Below are 12,958 nucleotides of genomic sequence, written 5' to 3' on the forward strand. Positions count from 1 at the left end.
CTTGATGTTCTCTTTTAACTATGATGCTTGGATACTTTCTCCAGTAAAACTTTTTACAAACATTTATGGTAAGGATTTAGTAGAGGCATTTTGTTCCATGCACTGCTCCTTATAGGTAAGTACATGGAAAACATTACAGTACAAAAAATAAGAAGTTAAAGAGGAAAAGTAGAAAAGAAAATTAGTAATGGAGAAGTTAAAGAAATAGAAACTGAGAATGTTCTGTAGTCTTATCTCACCTTCATTCGTACTTATGGGTTTGGAGCCGATCCTTGGCTCTGACTAGGCCTGTTACAAAGCTCAAAGTCTCTTAGTTGGCTCATGGCTAGGTAGGTATCCCATAGTGCACTAGTACAATCCCCAGATCTCGTTTGCCGTGTCTACGAGTTCAGAAGTGCTTCTTGCTTGGCTGTGGCTAAGTTTAAACATTTTCATCTTATTATCACTTTACTGTTTCTATAGAGAATTGTTTAATTACTAGATAGTGCTTAATAGCGTTGGAAGTGTTTAGAATAGTTTAGAAGTGTTTTTTGCTTGTCATATCAGTTACTTTGTGGCCGTTGGCCCTTGTTGTTCTCTACTGGTATCCTGTGTGCTAGTTCTTGTCAATATTGATATATCTTAGATCCGTGCTTATTTAGGACCTTGTTTTCTAGCCTGATTGTATATATATATTTTCATATATGTTGTGTGCAATGTTTTTGCTAGTCTTGTTACAGAGTCCTTCTGCGGGTCCGCATTTAGGGCCTTTGTTTTTTTTCTAATTATTAGAAAAGTTAAGCTTGTGTGCAGTGTTTCCTCGTCTGTTCGACTGCTATTAGTTTCTGACCTTTTCTACGAATCAGCATATCTAGCTAGGTCCGTTTAAGTTAGAGGACCTAGTCCTCTACTATTTTCATATTCCTCAGGGCTAGGCCCGTTTAAGTTAGAGGACCTAGTCCTCATGTGTCTGTTGTGTATTGCTTATTACATAGCTTTCCAACATGTCTAAAGAGTCCAAAGACCACAAACCTTCTGGTTTCAAAAAATGCATAAAGTGCTCCCAGAAGATGTCAATGACAGATGGCCATAATAATTGTGTATATTGTCTCGGAGGCATTCATTTGTGGGAAACGTGCCTGTACTGCCATTCCTTTAGCTCCAGAGTTCTCCAGGAGCAGAAGAACAAGTTAATATTTAATGGTCTCCTCAAACCTTCCTTCGAAGACTTGGTGAGTTCATCTTCTTCATCCAAATCCCATTCTTCTAAGAAAGAGAAGGTTAAGTCGGCCAAGAGGCATTCTCTGGCGCCAACTAGTGTATCGGAACCTCCTCAGAAACATTCTAAACTTGATCAGACTTCTGCCTCCTCAGCTCCACTGTCCTCGGAGCCAGTCGAGGTTGTTGATATTGGCACATCAGTGTCAGCCCCAAGCCTTTCGGAGCCGACTACTGAAAAAGTACATCGGAGCCGGTCCAGAGATCCTTTGCCAGTCTCCCCAACCTTAACATCTCCAATTCTTCAGAGATCTAGATCGCCTACCCTGTCATCCAGATCCTCCAAGAGCCTGTCAGAGGAAGATGTGGAGAGTAGTGCTTAGACTCCTGAAGTCGTTTGTTTTGCCTAAATTATTGTTGGTTCCAACCCATTAGGTTCCCAAGCCTCCTGAGTCCATCCTCCCTATTGTGGTTCCTCCGAGCAGAGTTGGGCCTTTGAAGCCGGAGTTTTCAGTACCACTTGTTGTGGCGCCCTCTGTTCCAACCCCCCTTGTGGCTGTCTCGGAGCCGAGTTCCACTCTGACACCTTCGGCACTGTCTGTGGTGCCTAGGAGCCAAAGCTCACCGGTCGGACCCAATAGGGGCACTTGAACCTGAACCTCCTTAGTTCCAAGTCTCCCTCTTGGTGGGTTGGCTATAGTGAGCTCGGACCCTACATCCATCTCGGAGCTGGTCGCTCTGAAGCTGATGACTACTTCCGTCTCCTTGGAACCGGGGCTGTCTTCGGAGCCGGAGAGATCTGCTTTCGAGATTGAGGACTGTGCTGTCTTGCTCATCAGCTCCACGCAAGGGTACCAACTTTCTTCCCCCTAAAGCACCGACCTTGGTCTCAGCACCTACTCTCTCTCTCTTGACTGCAGAGACTCGCAGCCTCAGGAGCCTCCATTGGGTGGCCCCCAATCTTCCGAGACCTCCCCAGAGTACCCTTCTGAGGAGCCCCCTCGGAAGAGGACATGCAAGAGGAAGCATGTAGCTCCCCGGCTAAGTCTGTCACTTCAGACACTGACCTCGAGGAGTCAGAAGGGTCCCCCAAGTCGTCCTATGATGATGCCTCCTTTGTAGACATCTTGGAGATCCTTAAGCAGAGAGGCAGCTGGCCCATTGTCACCCCTTCTGATGAGGAGTCAATGTATCTGAAGGCTTTTGGGTCTCAACCTTCAGCAAGCTGGGTTTCTCCACCTTTTGATGAACTTTTAAACCTGGTTAGTTGGGAGGTGTGGGAGACTCCTGATGCTGTGGAGCCAGTTCCCAGAAGACCCAGTAGATTTTTGTCTGCCCCTAAAGAAAGAATTTTTGTCCAAGAGCTGCCTGTAGATGCCATGGTGGTGGCGGCCGTCACTAAGAGGGAGCTAGCGGAGACTTCTGTCCATCCGTCGAATGAGTCTCAAATGATGGATAGATACGGGAAGTGTATCTTTTCTTCAGCAGCTTTCACACTCAGATCTCTGAACTATCTAACACATTTTACGAGGCTTCAAAGAGATCTCCTTAAGGAGTTAGGAGATACTCTTCAAGGTACATCTACTGAAGGAGTCCTTGAGAAGGTGTCTGCTCAGTTGTCCACCTTAAATTTCATCGTGAACTCCTCCATGAGGCTGATCTCTTATGCAGCCCTACTGAGCGAGCAGGGCAGTGGGTTCAGGAGTTTCCCTTAGGAGACACTTCGGGATGCACTTATGTAATTTTGCGGAACCGTTCAAGTCTACCTTTACCAATGATCCCTTTGACGGTTCTTCATTGTTTGGACCTAAGGTAAATGATACACTCACCAGGTGCGAACAAGAAGGGAAAACTCTCTCTGCCATGGGAGCACATTTTACCATCCCCTCTAGACCATTTCCTAAGGGTCAGAGAGGTGGTAAGATGTTGTTCAAAGAAGTCCCAGAGATTTTTTCCCGGGTGCACAGGGTGACTCCTCTTTCAGAGGCAGAGGAGGAGGAGCTAATGATAGATGTCGCCCTAGAGGTGGGAGGGGGGTCCGCAGAACCAGGGAGGCCGTGATTCATTTTGAGGCCGTCCCTGTCAGCGCTCCTGATGTGGGGCCCAGCTGAGCTTCTCTGGAGCCAGACGGAGGTCGCATAGCTTTGTATCCAGAAGCCTGGCTAAACATCACCCAAGACAAATGGATACAAAGAATAATCACCTGAGGTTGCTCCATATCCTTTTCTCTTCCACCTCACACTCCCAAGAAGATCCCAGATGTTCCACCCAATCACAGGGATCAAGCAACTGTAGAAGTGCAAAAGTTGCTCACAGAGCCATCCAAACCGTCTCCGCAGACCAGATAGGATTTGTAACTTCAGATTGTTTTTAGTGCCAAAACGTACAGGGGACTGGAGGCCCATCTTGGACCTCAGCAAACTAAAGAAATCCATAAAGAAAGCCAAGTTCCAGACAGTGACACTGCAGTCTATACTCCCTCTGTTAGGGAAAGACAATTGGATGTGCTCCATAGACCTCCAAGATGTATACTACCATATAAAAATGGTCAGAGTGTCGAGGAGTCACTTATGCTTCTGGCTGGGTTAGGTTGGCTGGTTAGATTTTCACTACCAATTTCGTGCTGTGCCCTTTGGTCTCACCACAGCCCCTAGGGTGTTCACCAAATGTATGGCAGTAGTGATAGCTCACCTGAGACTTCTAGGATTCCAAGTGTTTCTTCATGTGCAAAGTGAGCAGCAAGCCAAAGTGCCGCAGCCTCTTCCTCTCCCTGCTAAAGGGGTATTCACAGCCTGAGAACCAATAAGGCCATCCCCATCTGGAGAGACTGGGTTCAGCTAGCAAAGAACACTGAGACCAATTAAGCTCAGTGTAACTCACAATAGACAAGACAGAATCTGAAGACAAGCTGCCTTTACCTACTTCCTTATTCTGCAATACGAGAAAAATGAGAGAAAAGCTGAGTGACAGGAGTCAAAATACTAAGGAACATATAAGTGGGCTCCTACCGCCACCACCAGGCATCTACTCCTACAAACCAGAAATTCCACTATCCAGCTTTGTTCCCAGTTGGGGATCACAATAAATTGGGAAAAGTCTGCCTTATCGCCCTCTCAATTTGTGACTTTTATAGGCACAGAAATAGACACAGTCGCCATGTTAGCTCGCCTTCCTGCAGAAAGAGTGCAGAACCTCAGATAACAAATTCTCCATCTACTTCCCCTACAGAAAGTCAAGGCAAAGACAGTGCTTGAAACTCTTAGGGACCATGGCCTCCACCATAACGTTAGTCCCTCTCGCCAGATTACATATGCAAATTCTTCAATGGCTTCTATCGTCCCAGTTGTCCTTTCAACAGCTGCCTCTATCTCACCACATCATCATAACAGAGTCTTGCAAAAAGGACCTTCATTGGTGGATTCAACCCGACCAACTAACAGGCACTCCATTCCTTCCTCGCCAACCCATTGCTACTGTGACCACAGATGCCTCACAGATAGGGCGGGAGGGGCACTATCTAGGCAGAACTGTCCGAGGCACATGGCAAGATCATGAGGCTCACCTGCATATCAATGTCCTAGAGATGAGAGCAGTACTTCTAGCATTGCAAGCACTTCATGACTCTCTTCCTCTAGGGACGAATAGCAGTCCAGTCAGACAACATGTCAGTGGTATGGTATCTCAACAAACAAGGAGGAACCAGATCGTACCCCCTTTGTTGAGAGGCACTTCGTGTTTGGGAGTGGGCAATTTCTTCTCAACGCTTTCTGGTGGCAGTGCACATCCCAGGGGCAACCAGTGTGATAGCCGACAAGCTCAGTATGCCTCATGAGTGGTCTCCGAGTCAGAAGTAGCAGAACAGATCTTCCACAAATGGAGACAGCCTTGCTGTGATCTCTTTGCCAGTCCGATCAACTCCAAATGCAGCAGCTACTTTTCCCTTATCCCCCCTCCGAGGGAACCAGCGAGAGATGCACTTATTCACGAATGGCCCCTGGGACTCCTTTATGCTTTCCTTCTTTTTCCTCTCATATCCAAAGTGATTCAGAAAGCGAAGCTATTGGGAAGTAAAATGATTCTCATCTCTCTGTACTGGCCTCACCAGATTTGGTTCCCATTTCTCGGGCCTCATCTTTTAGACGATCCATGGATTTCTGGACCCAGTGCCAGACTTCTTGACACATGTCAGGCTCCCTTTACCCCTGCCTCCACACCCTCAACTTGACAGCGTGGCTGCTCCAATTCCATCCATAGTCAGGCTTCATGATTTTTCTCCTGCTGTGACCCACATCCTCACGTCTTTGCATAAACCTTCTACTAGGAAGTTGTACACTAACAAATGGAGAAGGTTTTCCATCTGGGCTGAAGAAAGGACTGTAGATCCTTACACTGCATCCATCCCTATGGTTTTAGAATTTTTGTCTGAACTTTTCCATCAGGGGTCTGCTGCTGCCACAATTAGGGTCCAACTGGCAGCGATATCTAATTTTCATTTGGGTCAATATGAGTCTAACCTGATGTCCCACAGATTGTGTAAAACCTTCCTTAAAGGTGCTACTTTGCTGAGAACCCCCTTTCAGGAACTGGTAGCTTCCTGGGACCTAAACTTTGTTCTGTCCAAGCTAACTTCACCACCCTTTGAACCTGCTCATTCGTGCCTATTGAAATTTCTGTCTTGGAAGACTTTGTTTCTAGTAGCCATCACATCAGCTAGACGAGTATTAGAGTTACAAGCACTGTCTATAAAGCCTCCTTATTTGATTTTCCACAAAGACAAGAGTTTCTCTTCGTACAAATCCTTCCTTCATCCCAAAGTTAGCTCTCACACTAATTTGAACCAAACTATAGAATTACCTGCCTTTTTCCCTAATCATTCTAACACAGCAGAATACAAATTTCATCAATTGGATGTTCACAGGCAGTTACGGTTCTACCTGCACAAGACTAAGGAACTCAGTCAGACCAATTGTTTGTATCCTTTTCTGATTCTAGAGTAGGTCTGGCAGTCTCCAAAGTGACTCTTATCAAATTGGATTTAGAGCTGTATTTCCTTCATTTACTCCTCTAAAGGAAAAACTCTACAGTTCAAGATTAAGGCTCATTCTACACGATCCCAGTCTACATCTGCTGCCTTCCAAGCCAGAGCTCCAATTGACAGTATTTGTGCAGCAGCAACTTGGGCTACCCCTCATACCTTTATCACTCATTACAAATTGGACCTGATCTCAAGGGGTAGAGCCTCCTTTGGTTCCATGATAATCAGGAGTATTTTCCCATGAGCCACCCAGAATAAGGTGCTAGGGACGCTGTCCCATACGTAAGAATGAAGGTGAGATAGGACTACATAACATAAAGAAGTTATGTACTCACCATAACACTCCATGTTTGTAGTCCATCTCGCCCATCATTCTTACGAACCCACCCGCCTACCCTTGTCCTGGAAGGATGTGGAGACAGGATAGTCTTACCTTGGTAGGGTGGAAACCTTTCATTATTGTTGTTCTTTCTGGATAACCTTAGTTCTGTCTATCTATAATTTTATCAGCAAACAAGATCTGGGGATTGTACTAGTGCACTATGGGATACCTACCTAGCTACGAGCCAAGTAAGAGACTTTGAGCTTTGTAATAGGCCGAGTCGGAATGAAGGGCGAGATGGACTACAAACCTGGAACGTTATGGTGAGCACATAACTTCTTTTTATGGAGTACCTGTGAAGTGAAGAATTCAGTGTAGAAAATCTAACTCAGAAAGCACCACAGCAGGATAGAACAAATGACATCCAAATTAAGGAGAAATCAGTGGAAAGGCAAGCAACTATGCATTTGCCATATGAAGATATTTTGTAACCTTCCACAGGAAACCAGTGTAAACATTAATTTGAAGCTGGACGGCGAGGGAAGGAACTGCAGAAGGTCAATAAAACGCCAAAAGTCAGAAGTTTGATAAAACAAATAAGACAGTAATTGGACTGTTCATAGAGATCCATGCGATATAACAGAATGAAACAGGCTGCATTACTGTACAGCTAAATTAATAACAGATACAATTCTGCCACAAGAACACAGGATAGTAAGGGAAAGGAAGGGGAGAAATCAAATACCATCATGGAAGTATTGAATAGACAAAACTATAAAGCAATTAAGAGAAGAAGTGTCACTGTTAGAAAAGTATAGAAGAGGGAACAGATCAACAAAAATAATTAGAAAGGTAGACGTGATAAAAGCAATGCGCAGTATTATAATGGATCAGAATCTATCTTGCACTATTGCAAATAATAAATTAAAAATCTCAGCACAGGTAGAAAAACTTAGAAGATACGCAGATAAATATAAAGGAAAAGTACAAAATAGACAATTTATTGATGACCCCAAAAAATTCTATAGACACTTGGGAAACAAGGCAAAAGACCACCACCCAAAAAAAGAAGAAATATATACATTTTGGAGAAATATCTATGAAGACCCTGTGAAACATAACAAAGATGCTAACTGGATAGAAGAAGTAAAAGAAAGAATAATAAGTTCAAAAGTACAGGATATGAAATGGGATGAGGTAACGGCCAGAGAGATTGAGATAAAGTTAAGAAAAGCCATTGATGCAGTATCTGACTTCTGGCTGAAAGTATTAACATCTTTGTATGAAGATTTAGCCTTGAGTAAGAACTAGTTATATGCGCACCCCGAACAGACACCAGGAAAAACAATGCTCCTACTTGAGTGAACATGCAAATTATCTTAAAAATTATACACCAATAACTTACCTTCCGACAATGTATAAACTGTATACCAGAATTGATACCGACAAGAGTTTATAGTCATTTAGAAGAAAATTAAATTGTGGCAGTAGAACAAAAGGGTAATAAAAGACATTCATATGGAACAAAGGATCATCTGTTGCTAAATAAAGTCATAATGGAGAAGTGTAAAAAGGGGAAGAATTGATGGCATGGATTGACCACAAAAAAACATTTTCCCACATTCATGGATAAGAGTGCTTAAAAATGTGTAAGATACACCCTACACTGATCAACTACATTACAGTTACTATGAAACAGTGGCAAACCACTTTGCAGTTGAGCCATGATGAGGGACAAATTATTATTCCAGGGATAAAAATTCAAAGGGGGATATGCCCTTAACCCTTTAAGCTGTCTACATAACAGATTAGGCCATGGCTATAATTTGGTTCCTAGAAAACAACAAAGTGTAAAGACCTCACGTCTTATCTTTGTTGATGATTTAAAACTGTATAGTTCATCAGACAAGGAACTGAAAGCATAACTGCAAGTTGTAAAAGCTTTTTCAGATGATAAAATGTCATTTGGTCTTAATAAATGTGCAAAAGCAACCTTTAAAGCAGGAAAACTGCAGTACCAAGAAAACATCAGTTTGGGACAAGAATGTAATATAAAAGAACTTGCCCAAGAAGGAGTGTGTAAATATTTGAGAATTGATGACGGATCAATAGTAAAACATGAGCAAATGTGAATAAAACTTAGTAAGGAATATTTTAGAAGACTTAAATTAATCCTGAAAACAGCGTTGACATCTAGGAATAAAATTTAATTTATAAACCAATTTACTCTTCCTGTCCTAACTTGCAGTTTTGGAGTGATTGACTGGCCCCAAAACATGTTGGAAAGATTAGACAGGAAAATGAGAAGGAAGCTTCATGCTCACCAAATGATTTATAAAAATCCTTGTATACCAAAATTATATATTCCCCGGTCTGAAGGAGGTGTGGGCCTCCTTGAAACTGATTACATATATAGATCTGCAGTCATGGGACTGCAAACATATCTGCTGACCTTACAAGACCCAAACATAATGAAAGTTTTGAAACCTGAGGAGAATAAATCTAAGGTGACTTCTCTACTTAGTCTAGCAGAAGTATATTGGCGTCAAGCAGGAATGGAAATCAAACCAGAAGTAGATAAAAATCAGGGAGAAACTGAATGTGCCAGAAAACAAAAGAAAGAATATAAGATGAAGGATCAGATGAGAAGGCAAGAAATGTGGAAAATGCATAAGTATAGTTCCAAGTATAGAAAACTACTGGAATAACCTTGTGTTGATCAGGATCGAACGCAGGAATGTTTAAGGAGAGGCAAATTCAAGCCAAAAGATAAACGGTTGATATTGGTGGCCCAAGACAATGGGCTATGTACACATTGGTTTATAAAGTCCATTAAACATGTGGGAGAAACAGACAAGTGTAGGTTTTGTAAAACAGAATTGGAAACAGTCACACACCTTGTTACTGGTTGTGACATACTAATTGGCAGAAGGATTGTATACTGAAAGGCATAATAATGTGGCAAGACTGTTGCACTGGGGATTGTGCAATCATTATGGTATTGAAGTGGCTGAAAAACACTGGAAACATGAGCCACAAAGCATCATAGAAAATGATAAAGTCTACATCACATGGGATCACCCATTACCAACAGTTCAAAAAATAGATGTGAGAAAACCAGATATAGTGGTCCATGAAAAGAAGTCAAAAGTAGCATTTATCACTGAATTCGCTACACTCAGTGATTACAGTATCTTGTGTACAGAGAGATGCAAAGTCATTCAAATATCAAGATTTGCAGGCAGAAATGAAAGCAACGTGGAAGAAAGATAGCCAGACAGTTCCATTAGTAGTAGGAGCAACGGGTCTTACAAGAAAGAATCTACAGTCGTATTTAGAAATGCTATTAATACACGTAACCCCGTACGAATTGCAGAATAAGTCATTACTGGGCACATTGCGGATGCTGCGAAGAGCACTTTTGGCTGACATTAAAGAGTGAAACAATACTAACTTCATGAACTTGAATCATACTTTGAATCATCTGCTTGTAATGTGAAATACTCCTTGTTGCTCTGCTATTAACTCAGTACTAGTGTGCAATGTGTTATGACTTTTCAGCACTTTGACTCTAATCAGTGAGGAGTGAAAACCCCTTAAAATAGTAGTAAGGATTCTGATTGGATAAAGTAAAATCTTAACTGTTTTTTTGCCCAGAAGGTGATGTTTTCCTTTTCCAGGGAGCTTAAGTGCTACATTTCTTACTTTGTGCCTTTTTGAGGACTTGTCCTGTTGTGGATATATTTTATTTTTGTTTGTTCACTGGGGTAGTACGCTGATCACTATGGACCATTTGCAGGCACTGCAAATGTGAGATGTGAAAAGCAACACTGTTAAACTCTGGGTACTTTTTACCCAAAACCTCCTGAAGGGGCACCATCCATCCATCCAGTTCCAGAAGGGGACCCATACAGTGACCCATTTCTAGAAGGGGACCCATCCGTCCCATCATTTCCTTAAGGGGGAGTCATCAACCCAGCCATTTTTTAAATAGCTTGTGCTAGTGATGGGAAAGTGATTATCGAGTAGGCTACAGTGGGCCTGGCCAGGCATCCCTATTCCTAACAGTGAATGCCTACTTGATCCAGAGGGATCAGAAGGCATTCCCCTGACAAATTGACACAAGGAGGCTTACCCTATAAAATGCTGTTTTTTAAATGTTTTTCTGTCCAGGATATGGAGTATTTAATGCCCTCCACCACTACATGAACTGTTTATTGAAGGGTGGCTCAGTGTAGCCAGATCTCAGTAGATTAGGTGGCAGCAAGAAGTTGAGGTTGTGTTTGCATATCTTCTATCTTCAGAATTGCAGAGGTTTGGGGAAAATGCAAAAATTACTTGAAACCACTGTTGTACAATCTTGCTGAGTTGGTAATTTTCAGTGAAACACTGGAATCAAAAAATGAACAGCAATTTCTTTTTCATTAAAACATTGCATGAAAACTTTCAAGTCTCAACCCTGACCTCTGTAGTATGTGAGACTAGTTGTTCCAGAAGTGCAGGGCTTGACAACAGGGAAAGGAGTGGTGCAGGTAGTGGAAACTGGCAGTAGTCATGTGTGCAGGTTTGATTGTTTCATTTATTAGCCTGTATCATCTTCCCCAATGGTGTGAGTATGCAGTTTAATTAATGTCTTGCTATCAGGTGCTGGGATACTGCTTTTTCTCCTTTTGTAAGGTTTGTTGTAATAGTACTTGTATGCATGGTTTACCAGGTGCTGGGATACTGCTTATTCTCCTTTTGTAAGGGTTGTTGTAATAGTACTTGTATGCATGGTTTACCAGGTGCTGGGATACTGCTTATTCTCCTTTTGTAAGGTTTGTTGTAATAGTACTTGTATGCATGGTTTACCAGGTGCTGGGATATTGCTTATTCTCCTTTTGTAAGGTGTGTTGTAATAGTACTTGTGTGCATGGTTTACCAGGTGCTGGGATACTGCTTATTCTCCTCATATAAGGTTTGTCGTAATAGTACTTGTGTGCATGGTTTACCAGGTGCTGGGATACTGCTTATTCTCCTTTTGTAAGGTTTGTTGTAATAGTACTTGTATGCATGGTTTACCAGGTGCTGGATACTGCTTCTTCTCCTTTTGTAAGGTTTGTTGTAATAGTACTTGTGTGCATGGTTTACCAGGTGCTGGGATACTGCTTATTCTCCTTTTGTAAGGTTTGTTGTAATAGTACTTGTATGCATGGTTTACCAGGTGCTGGGATACTGCTCATTCTCTTTTTGTAAGGTTTGTTGTAATAGTACTTGTATGCATGGTTTCCAGGTGCTGCTTATTCTCCTTTTTTAAGGTTTGTTGTAATAGTACTTGTATGCATGGTTTCCAGGTGCTGCTTATTCTCCTTTTTTAAGGTTTGTTGTAATAGTACTTGTGTGTATGGTTTACCAGGTGCTGAGATACTGCTTATTCTCCTTTTGTAAGGGTTGTTGTAATAGTGTTTGTATGCATGGTTTACCAGGTGCTGGGATACTGCTTATTCTCCTTTTGTAAGGTTTGTTGTAATAGTACTTGTATGCATGGTTTACCAGGTGCTGGGATACTGCTTATTCTCCTTTTGTAAGGTTTGTTGTAATAGTACTTGTATGCATGGTTTACCAGGTGCTGGGATACTGCTTATTCTCCTTTTGTAAGGTTTGTTGTAATAGTACTTGTATGCATGGTTTACCAGGTGCTGGGATACTGCTTATTCTCCTTTTGTAAGGGTTGTTGTAATAGTGTTTGTATGCATGGTTTACCAGGTGCTGGGATACTGCTTATTCTCCTTTTGTAAGGTTTGTTGTAATAGTACTTGTATGCATGGTTTACCAGGTGCTGGGATATTGCTTATTCTCCTTTTGTAAGGTGTGTTGTAATAGTACTTGTGTGCATGGTTTACCAGGTGCTGGGATACTGCTTATTCTCCTCATATAAGGCTTGTCGTAATAGTACTTGTGTGCATGGTTTACCAGGTGCTGGGATACTGCTTATTCTCCTTTTGTAAGGTTTGTTGTAATAGTACTTGTATGCAGGGTTTACCAGGTGCTGGGTACTGCTTCTCCTTTTGTAAGGTTTGTTGTAATAGTACTTGTGTGCATGGTTTACCAGGTGCTGGGATACTGCTTATTCTCCTTTTGTAAGGTTTGTTGTAATAGTACTTGTATGCATGGTTTACCAGGTGCTGAGATACTGCTTATTCTCCTTTTGTAAGGTTTGTTGTAATAGTACTTGTATGCATGGTTTACCAGGTGCTGGGATACTGCTTATTCTCCTTTTGTAATGGTTGTTGTAATAGTACTTGTATGCATGGTTTACCAGGTGCTGGGATACTGCTTATTCTCCTTTTGTAAGGTTTGTTGTAATAGTACTTGTATGCATGGTTTACCAGGTGATGGGATACTGCTTATTCTCCTTTTGGTAA

General features: G+C 42.1%; 1 protein-coding gene across 1 annotated transcript in view; it reads left to right on the plus strand.

Annotated features, from left to right (window-relative positions):
• KIF1B (kinesin family member 1B) overlaps positions 1-12,958 on the plus strand; it is a gene marked incomplete in the record, with an annotated part of 2,363,676 nt that overhangs the window by 740,214 nt on the left and 1,610,504 nt on the right.

The sequence above is a fragment of the Protopterus annectens genome, chromosome 2.part1, assembly GCF_019279795.1.
Source record: "Protopterus annectens isolate FY-2018-M chromosome 2.part1, PAN1.0, whole genome shotgun sequence".
In the NCBI taxonomy this organism is placed as follows: Eukaryota; Metazoa; Chordata; order Ceratodontiformes; family Protopteridae; genus Protopterus; species Protopterus annectens.